This window comes from Tachypleus tridentatus, chromosome 10, assembly GCF_004210375.1.
Source record: "Tachypleus tridentatus isolate NWPU-2018 chromosome 10, ASM421037v1, whole genome shotgun sequence".
Lineage (NCBI taxonomy): Eukaryota > Metazoa > Arthropoda > Merostomata > Xiphosura > Limulidae > Tachypleus > Tachypleus tridentatus.
Genome location: NC_134834.1, coordinates 47,465,848 through 47,479,449, shown reverse-complemented (window position 1 = coordinate 47,479,449; position 13,602 = coordinate 47,465,848). Strand labels below are relative to the sequence as shown.

General features: G+C 19.2%; 1 long non-coding RNA gene across 1 annotated transcript in view; it reads left to right on the top strand.

Moving 5' to 3' along the window:
• LOC143229205 (uncharacterized) overlaps positions 1–13,602 on the top strand; it is a 93,692-nt gene that overhangs the window by 18,594 nt on the left and 61,496 nt on the right. The gene's annotated exons all lie outside the window — the stretch shown is intronic.

The window sequence follows — 13,602 nt, the reverse complement described above, 5'->3', positions numbered from 1 at the left end:
ACACTAAATATAAATAATTATACTAAATATAGGTTATTATACATACTCTGTCACACTAAATATAAATAATTATACTAAATATAGGTTATTATACATCCTCTGTCACACTAAATATAAATAATTATACTAAATATAGGTTATTATACATACTCTGTCACACTAAATATAAATAATTATACTAAATATAGGTTATTATACATACTCTGTCACACTAAATATAAATAATTATACTAAATATAGGTTATTATACATACTCTGTCACACTAAATATAAATAATTATACTAAATATAGGTTATTATACATACTCTGTCATACTAAATATAAATCATTATACTAAATATATTATTATACATCCTCTGTCACACTAAATATAAATAATTATACTAAATATAGGTTATTATACATACTCTGTCACACTAAATATAAATAATTATACTAAATATAGGTTATTATACATACACTAAATATAAATAATTATACTAAATATAGGTTATTATACATACTCTGTCACTAAATATAAATAATTATACTAAATATAGGTTATTATATACTCTGTCATAAATATAAATAATTATACTAAATATAGGTTATTATACATCTCTGTCACACTAAATATAAATAATTATACTAAATATAGGTTATTATACATACTCTGTCACACTAAATATAAATAATTATACTAAATATAGTTTATTATACATACTCTGTCACACTAAATATAAATAATTATACTAAATATAGGTTATTATACATCCTCTGTCACACTAAATATAAATAATTATACTAAATATAGGTTATTATACATACTCTGTCACACTAAATATAAATAATTATACTAAATATAGGTTATTATACATACTCTGTCACACTAAATATAAATAATTATACTAAATATAGGTTATTATACATATAGGTTATTATACATCTGTCACACTAAATATAAATAATTATACTAAATATAGGTTATTATACATACTCTGTCACACTAAATATAAATCATTATACTAAATATAAGTTATTATACATCCTCTGTCACACTAAATATAAATAATTATACTAAATATAGGTTATTATACATACTCTGTCACACTAAATATAAATAATTATACTAAATATAGGTTATTATACATCCTCTGTCACACTAAATATAAATAATTATACTAAATATAGGTTATTATACATACTCTGTCACACTAAATATAAATAATTATACTAAATATAGGTTATTATACATACTCTGTCACACTAAATATAAATAATTATACTAAATATAGGTTATTATACATACTCTGTCACACTAAATATAAATAATTATACTAAATATAGGTTATTATACATACTCTGTCACACTAAATATAAATCATTATACTAAACATAAGGTATTATACATCCTCTGTCACACTAAATATAAATAATTATACTAAATATAGGTTATTATACATACTCTGTCACACTAAATATAAATCATTATACTAAATATAAGTTATTATACATCCTCTGTCACACTAAATATAAATAATTATACTAAATATAGGTTATTATACATACTCTGTCACACTAAATATAAATAATTATACTAAATATAGGTTATTATACATACCTCTGTCACACTAAATATAAATAATTATACTAAATATAGGTTATTATACATACTCTGTCACACTAAATATATAATAATTATACTAAATATAGGTTATTATACATCCTCTGTCACACTAAATATAAATAATTATACTAAATATAGGTTATTATACATACTCTGTCACACTAAATATAAATAATTATACTAAATATAGGTTATTATACATACTCTGTCATACTAAATATAAATCATTATACTAAATATAAGTTATTATACATCCTCTGTCACACTAAATATAAATAATTATACTAAATATAGGTTATTATACATACTCAGCCATACTAAATATAAATCATTATACTAAATATAAGTTATTATACATCCTCTGTCACACTAAATATAAATAATTATACTAAATATAGGTTATTATACATACTCTGTCACACTAAATATAAATAATTATACTAAATATAGGTTATTATACATACTCTGTCACACTAAATATAAATAATTATACTAAATATAGGTTATTATACATACTCTGTCACACTAAATATAAATAATTATACTAAATATAGGTTATTATACATACTCTGTCACACTAAATATAAATAATTATACTAAATATAGGTTATTATACATACTCTGTCACACTAAATATAAATAATTATACTAAATATAGGTTATTATACATACTCTGTCACACTAAATATAAATAATTATACTAAATATAGGTTATTATACATACTCTGTCACACTAAATATAAATAATTATACTAAATATAGGTTATTATACATACTCTGTCACACTAAATATAAATCATTATACTAAATATAAGTTATTATACATCCTCTGTCACACTAAATATAAATAATTATACTAAATATAGGTTATTATACATACTCTGTCACACTAAATATAAATCATTATACTAAATATAGGTTATTATACATCCTCTGTCACACTAAATATAAATAATTATACTAAATATAGGTTATTATACATACTCTGTCACACTAAATATAAATAATTATACTAAATATAGGTTATTATACATACTCTGTCACACTAAATATAAATAATTATACTAAATATAGGTTATTATACATACTCTGTCACACTAAATATAAATAATTATACTAAATATAGGTTATTATACATACACTAAATATAAATAATTATACTAAATATAGGTTATTATACATACTCTGTCACACTAAATATAAATAATTATACTAAATATAGGTTATTATACATACTCTGTCATACTAAATATAAATACATTATACTAAATATAAATTTATATACATCCTCTGTCACACTAAATATAAATAATTATACTAAATATAGGTTATTATACATACTCTGTCACACTAAATATAAATAATTATACTAAATATAGGTTATTATACATCCTCTGTCACACTAAATATAAATAATTATACTAAATATAGGTTATTATACATACTCTGTCACACTAAATATAAATAATTATACTAAATATAAGTTATTATACATCCTCTGTCACACTAAATATAAATAATTATACTAAATATAGGTTATTATACATCCTCTGTCACACTAAATATAAATAATTATACTAAATATAAATTTATACTATACATACTCTCTGTCACACTAAATATAAATAATTATACTAAATATAGGTTATTATACATACTCTGTCACACTAAATATAAATAATTATACTAAATATAGGTTATTATACATACTCTGTCACACTAAATATAAATAATTATACTAAATATAGGTTATTATACATACTCTGTCACACTAAAAATATAAATAATTATACTAAATATAATTATACTTTATTATACATACTCTGTCACACTAAATATAAATAATTATACTAAATATAGGTTATTATACATACTCTGTCACACTAAATATAAATAATTATACTAAATATAAGGTTATTATACATACCTCTGTCACACTAAATATAAATAATTATACTAAATATAGGTTATTATACATACTCTGTCACACTAAATATAAATATTATACTAAATATAAGTTATTATACATACACTAAATATAAATAATTATACTAAATATATTATTATACATACTCTGTCACACTAAATATAAATAATTATACTAAATATAGGTTATTATACATACTCTGTCACACTAAATATAAATAATTATACTAAATATAGGTTATTATACATCCTCTGTCACACTAAATATAAATAATTATACTAAATATAGGTTATTATACATACTCTGTCACACTAAATATAAATAATTATACTAAATATAGGTTATTATACATACTCTGTCACACTAAATATATATAATTATACATCCTGCGTCACACTAAATATAAATAATTATACATACTCTGTCACACTAAATATAAATAATTATACTAAATATAGGTTATTATACATACTCTGTCACACTAAATATAAATACTAAATATAGGTTATTATACTAAATATAAATAATTATACTAAATATAAGTTATTATACATCCTCTGTCACACTAAATATAAATAATTATACTAAATATAGGTTATTATACATACTCTGTCACTAAATATAAATAATTATACTAAATATATTATTATACATCCTCTGTCACACTAAATATAAATAATTATATTAAATATAGGTTATTATACATACTCTGTAACACTAAATATAAATAATTATACTAAATATAGGTTATTATACATACTCTGTCACACTAAATATAAATAATTATACTAAATATAGGTTATTATACATACTCTGTCACACTAAATATAAATAATTATACTAAATATAGGTTATTATACATACTCTGTCACACTAAATATAAATAATTATACTAAATATAGGTTATTATACATACTCTGTCACACTAAATATAAATAATTATACTAAATATAGGTTATTATACATACTCTGTCACACTAAATATAAATAATTATACTAAATATAGGTTATTATACATCTCTGTCACACTAAATATAAATAATTATACTAAATATAGGTTATTATACATACTCTGTCACACTAAATATAAATAATTATACTAAATATAGGTTATTATACATCCTCTGTCACACTAAATATAAATAATTATACTAAATATAGGTTATTATACATACTCTGTCAGTCATACTAAATATAAATCATTATACTAAATATAAGTTATTATACATCCTCTGTCACACTAAATATAAATAATTATACTAAATATAGGTTATTATACATACTCTGTCACACTAAATATAAATCATTATACTAAATATAAGTTATTATACATACTCTGTCACACTAAATATAAATAATTATACTAAATATAGGTTATTATACATACTCTGTCACACTAAATATAAATAATTATACTAAATATAAGTTATTATACATCCTCTGTCACACTAAATATAAATAATTATACTAAATATAGGTTATTATACATACTCTGTCACACTAAATATAAATAATTATACTAAATATAAGTTATTATACATCCTCTGTCACACTAAATATAAATAATTATACTAAATATAGGTTATTATACATACTCTGTCACACTAAATATAAATAATTATACTAAATATAGGTTATTATACATACTCTGTCACACTAAATATAAATAATTATACTAAATATAGGTTATTATACATACTCTGTCACACTAAATATAAATAATTATACTAAATATAGGTTATTATACATACTCTGTCACACTAAAATATAAATAATTATACTAAATATAAATTATTATACATACTCATACTCTGTCACACTAAATATAAATAATTATACTAAATATAGGTTATTATACATCCTCTGTCACACTAAATATAAATAATTATACTAAATATAGGTTATTATACATACTCTGTCACACTAAATATAAATAATTATACTAAATATAGGTTATTATACATACTCTGTCACACTAAATATAAATAATTATACTAAATATAGGTTATTATACATACTCTGTCACACTAAATATAAATAATTATACTAAATATAGGTTATTATACATCTGTCACACTGTCATACTAAGTATAAATAATTATACTAAATATAAGTTATTATACATCCTCTGTCACACTAAATATAAATAATTATACTAAATATAGGTTATTATACATACTCTGTCACACTAAATATAAATAATTATACTAAATATAGGTTATTATACATACTCTGTCACACTAAATATAAATAATTATACTAAATATAGGTTATTATACATACTCTGTCACACTAAATATAAATAATTATACTAAATATAGGTTTATTATACATAAATATAAATCTAAATATATAGTTCATACTAAATATAAATAATTATACTAAATATAGGTTATTATACATACTCTGTCACACTAAATATAAATAATTATACTAAATATAGGTTATTATACATACTCTGTCACACTAAATATAAATCATTATACTAAATATAGGTTATTATACATCCTCTGTCACTAAATATAAATAATTATAATAAATATATTATTATACATAACTAAATATAAATAATTATACTAAATATAGGTTATTATACATCCTCTGTCACACTAAATATAAATAATTATACTAAATATAGGTTATTATACATACTCTGTCACACTAAATATAAATAATTATACTAAATATAGGTTATTATACATACTCTGTCACACTAAATATAAATAATTATACTAAATATAGGTTATTATACATACTCTGTCACACTAAATATAAATAATTATACTAAATATAGGTTATTATACATACTCTGTCACACTAAATATAAATAATTATACTAAATATAGGTTATTATACATACTCTGTCACACTAAATATAAATCATTATACTAAATATAGGTTATTATACATCCTCTGTCACACTAAATATAAATAATTATACTAAATATAGGTTATTATACATACTCTGTCACACTAAATATAAATAATTATACTAAATATATAAAATATTATTATACATACTCTGTCACACTAAATATAAATAATTATACTAAATATAGGTTATTATACATACTCTGTCACACTAAATATAAATAATTATACTAAATATAAGTTATTATACATCCTCTGTCACACTAAATATAAATAATTATACTAAATATAGGTTATTATACATACTCTGTCACACTAAATATAAATAATTATACTAAATATAGGTTATTATACATACTCTGTCACACTAAATATAAATAATTATACTAAATATAGGTTATTATACATACTCTGTCACACTAAATATAAATAATTATACTAAATAAATATATACTCTGTCACACTAAATATAAATATACTATATAGGTTATTATACATACTCTGTCACACTAAATATAAATAATTATACTAAATATAGGTTATTATACATACTCTGTCACACTAAATATAAATAATTATACTAAACATAAGGTTATTATACATCCTCTGTCACACTAAATATAAATAATTATACTAAATATAGGTTATTATACATCCTCTGTCACACTAAATATAAATAATTATACTAAATATAGGTTATTATACATACTCTGTCACACTAAATATAAATAATTATACTAAATATAGGTTATTATACATACTCTGTCACACTAAATATAAATAATTATACTAAATATAGGTTATTATACATACTCTGTCACACTAAATATAAATAATTATACTAAATATAGGTTATTATACATACTCTGTCACACTAAATATAAATAATTATACTAAATATAGGTTATTATACATACTCTGTCACACTAAATATAAATAATTATACTAAATATAGGTTATTATACATACTCTGTCACACTAAATATAAATAATTATACTAAATATAGGTTATTATACATACTCTAAATATAGGTTATTATACATACTAAATATAAATATAAATTTATACTAAATATAGGTTATTATACATCCTCTGTCACACTAAATATAAATAATTATACTAAATATAGGTTATTATACATACTCTATAGGTTATTATCACACTAAATATAAATAATTATACTAAATATAGGTTATTATACATCCTCTGTCACACTAAATATAAATAATTATACTAAATATAGGTTATTATACATACTCTGTCACACTAAATATAAATAATTATACTAAATATAGGTTATTATACATACTCTGTCACACTAAATATAAATAATTATACTAAATATAAGTTATTATACATCCTCTGTCACACTAAATATAAATAATTATACTAAATATAGGTTATTATACATACTCTGTCACACTAAATATAAATAATTATACTAAATATAGGTTATTATACATACTCTGTCACACTAAATATAAATAATTATACTAAATATAGGTTATTATACATCCTCTGTCACACTAAATATAAATAATTATACTAAATATAGGTTATTATACATACTCTGTCACACTAAATATAAATAATTATACTAAATATAGGTTATTATACATATACATATAAATAATCTAGGTCATACATACTCTGTCACACTAAATATAAATAATTATACTAAATATAGGTTATTATACATACTCTGTCACACTAAATATAAATAATTATACTAAATATAGGTTATTATACATCCTCTGTCACACTAAATATAAATAATTATACTAAATATAGGTTATTATACATACTCTGTCACACTAAATATAAATAATTATACTAAATATAGGTTATTATACATCCTCTGTCACACTAAATATAAATAATTATACTAAATATAGGTTATTATACATACTCTGTCACACTAAATATAAATAATTATACTAAATATAGGTTATTATACATACTCTGTCACACTAAATATAAATAATTATACTAAATATAGGTTATTATACATACTCTGTCACACTAAATATAAATAATTATACTAAATATAGGTTATTATACATACTCTGTCATACTAAATATAAATAATTATACTAAATATAAGTTATTATACATTCTCTGTCACACTAAATATAAATAATTATACTAAATATAGGTTATTATACATACTCTGTCACACTAAATATAAATAATTATACTAAATATAGGTTATTATACATACTCTGTCACACTAAATATAAATAATTATACTAAATATAGGTTATTATACATCCTCTGTCACACTAAATATAAATAATTATACTAAATATAGGTTATTATACATACTCTGTCACACTAAATATAAATAATTATACTAAATATAGGTTATTATACATACTCTGTCACACTAAATATAAATAATTATACTAAATATAGGTTATTATACATCCTCTGTCACACTAAATATAAATAATTATAAATATAAATAAATATAAATTATTATACATACTCTGTCACACTAAATATAAATAATTATACTAAATATAGGTTATTATACATACTCTGTCACACTAAATATAAATAATTATACTAAATATAGGTTATTATACATACTCTGTCACACTAAATATAAATAATTATACTAAATATAGGTTATTATACATCCTCTGTCACACTAAATATAAATAATTATACTAAATATAAGTTATTATACATCCTCTGTCACACTAAATATAAATAATTATACTAAATATAGGTTATTATACATACTCTGTCACACTAAATATAAATAATTATACATCCTCTGTCACACTAAATATAAATAATTATACTAAATATAGGTTATTATACATACTCTGTCACACTAAATATAAATAATTATACTAAATATAGGTTATTATACATCCTCTGTCACACTAAATATAAATAATTATACTAAATATAGGTTATTATACATACTCTGTCACACTAAATATAAATAATTATACTAAATATAGGTTATTATACATCTCTGTCACACTAAATATAAATAATTATACTAAATATAGGTTATTATACATACTCTGTCACACTAAATATAAATAATTATACTAAATATAGGTTATTATACATAATCTGTCACACTAAATATAAATATACTAAATATAGGTTATTATACATACTCTGTCACACAATATAAATAATTATACTAAATATAATTATACATATCTGTCATACTAAATATAAGGTTATTATACATCCTCTGTCACACTAAATATAAATAATTATACTAAATATAGGTTATTATACATACTCTGTCACACTAAATATAAATAATTATACTAAATATAGGTTATTATACATACTCTGTCACACTAAATATAAATAATTATACTAAATATAGGTTATTATACATACTCTGTCATACTAAATATAAGTTATTATACATCCTCTGTCACACTAAATATAAATAATTATACTAAATATAGGTTATTATACATACTCTGTCACACTAAATATAAATAATTATACTAAATATAGGTTATTATACATACTCTGTCACACTAAATATAAATCATTATACTAAATATAAGTTATTATACATCTCTGTCACACTAAATATAAATAATTATACTAAATATAGGTTATTATACATACTCTGTCACACTAAATATAAATAATTATACTAAATATAGGTTATTATACATACTCTGTCACACTAAATATAAATAATTATACTAAATATAGGTTATTATACATCCTCTGTCACACTAAATATAAATAATTATACTAAATATAGGTTATTATACATACTCTGTCACTAAATATAAATAATTATACTAAATATAGGTTATTATACATACTCTGTCACACTAAATATAAATAATTATACTAAATATAGGTTATTATACATACTCTGTCACACTAAATATAAATAATTATACTAAATATAGGTTATTATACATACTCTGTCACACTAAATATAAATAATTATACTAAATATAGGTTATTATACATACTCTGTCACACTAAATATAAATAATTATACTAAATATAGGTTATTATACATACTCTGTCACACTAAATATAAATAATTATACTAAATATAAGTTATTATACATCCTCTGTCACACTAAATATAAATAATTATACTAAATATAGGTTATTATACATACTCTGTCACACTAAATATAAATAATTATACTAAATATAGGTTATTATACATCCTCTGTCACACTAAATATAAATAATTATACTAAATATAAGTTATTATACATACTCTGTCACACTAAATATAAATAATTATACTAAATATAGGTTATTATACATACTCTGTCACACTAAATATAAATAATTATACTAAATATAGGTTATTATACATACTCTGTCACACTAAATATAAATAATTATACTAAATATAGGTTATTATACATACTCTGTCACACTAAATATAAATAATTATACTAAATATAGGTTATTATACATACTCTGTCACACTAAATATAAATAATTATACTAAATATAGGTTATTATACATACTCTGTCACACTAAATATAAATAATTATACTAAATATAGGTTATTATACATACTCTGTCACACTAAATATAAATAATTATACTAAATATAAGTTATTATACATACTCTGTCACACTAAATATAAATAATTATACTAAATATAGGTTATTATACATCCTCTGTCACACTAAATATAAATAATTATACTAAATATAGGTTATTATACATACTCTGTCACACTAAATATAAATAATTATACTAAATATAGGTTATTATACATACTCTGTCACTAAATATAAATCATTATACTAAATATAAGTTATTATACATCCTCTGTCACACTAAATATAAATAATTATACTAAATATAGGTTATTATACATACTCTGTCACACTAAATATAAATAATTATACTAAATATAGGTTATTATACATCCTCTGTCACACTAAATATAAATAATTATACTAAATATAGGTTATTATACATACTCTGTCACACTAAATATAAATAATTATACTAAATATAGGTTATTATACATCCTCTGTCACACTAAATATAAATAATTATACTAAATATAGGTTATTATACATCCTCTGTCACACTAAATATATATAATTATACATCCTGTGTCACACTAAATATAAATAATTATACATACTCTGTCACACTAAATATAAATAATTATACTAAATATAGGTTATTATACATACTCTGTCACAAATATAAATAAATAAATATAAATAATTATACTAAATATAGGTTATTATACATACTCTGTCACACTAAATATAAATAATTATACTAAATATAGGTTATTATACATCCTCTGTCACACTAAATATAAATAATTATACTAAATATAGGTTATTATACATCCTCTGTCACACTAAATATAAATAATTATACTAAATATAAATTATTATACATCCTCTGTCACACTAAATATAAATAATTATACTAAATATAGGTTATTATACATACTCAGCCATACTAAATATAAATCATTATACTAAATATAAGTTATTATACATCCTCTGTCACACTAAATATAAATAATTATACTAAATATAGGTTATTATACATACTCTGTCACACTAAATATAAATAATTATACTAAATATAGGTTATTATACATACTCTGTCACACTAAATATAAATAATTATACTAAATATAGGTTATTATACATACTCTGTCACACTAAATATAAATAATTATACTAAATATAGGTTATTATTATACATCTGTCACACTAAATATAAATAATTATACTAAATATAGGTTATTATACATACTCTGTCACACTAAATATAAATAATTATACTAAATATAGGTTATTATACATACTCTGTCACACTAAATATAAATAATTATACTAAATATAGGTTATTATACATACTCTGTCTAACTAAATATAAATAATTATACTAAATATAGGTTATTATACATACTCTAAATATAAATAACTAAATATAAATAATTATACTAAATATAAATATAGTTATTATACATACTCTGTCACACTAAATATAAATAATTATACTAAATATAGGTTATTATACATACTCAGTCACACTAAATATAAATCATTATACTAAATATAAGTTATTATACATCCTCTGTCACACTAAATATAAATAATTATACTAAATATAGGTTATTATACATACTCTGTCACACTAAATATAAATAATTATACTAAATATAAGTTATTATACATCCTCTGTCACACTAAATATAAATAATTATACTAAATATAGGTTATTATACATACTCTGTCACACTAAATATAAATCATTATACTAAATATAAGTTATTATACATCCTCTGTCACACTAAATATAAATAATTATACTAAATATAGGTTATTATACATACTCTGTCACACTAAATATAAATAATTATACTAAATATAAATAATTATACATACTCTGTCACACTAAATATAAATAATTATACTAAATATAGGTTATTATACATACTCTGTCACACTAAATATAAATAATTATACTAAATATAGGTTATTATACATACTCTGTCACACTAAATATATATAATTATACATACTCTGTCACACTAAATATAAATAATTATACTAAATATAGGTTATTATACATACTCTGTCACACTAAATATAAATAATTATACTAAATATAAGTTATTATACATCCTCTGTCACACTAAATATAAATAATTATACTAAATATAGGTTATTATACATACTCTGTCACACTAAATATAAATAATTATACTAAATATAGGTTATTATACATCCTCTGTCACACTAAATATAAATAATTATACTAAATATAAGTTATTATACATCCTCTGTCACACTAAATATAAATAATTATACTAAATATAGGTTATTATACATACTCTGTCACACTAAATATAAATAATTATACTAAATATAAGTTATTATACATCCTCTGTCACACTAAATATAAATAATTATACTAAATATAGGTTATTATACATACTCTGTCATACATACTAAATATAAATAATTATATTAAATATAGGTTATTATACCTACTCTGTAACACTAAATATAAATAATTATACTAAATATAGGTTATTATACATACTCTGTCACACTAAATATAAATAATTATACTAAATATAGGTTATTATACATCCTCTGTCACACTAAATATAAATAATTATACTAAATATAGGTTATTATACATACTCTGTCACACTAAATATAAATAATTATA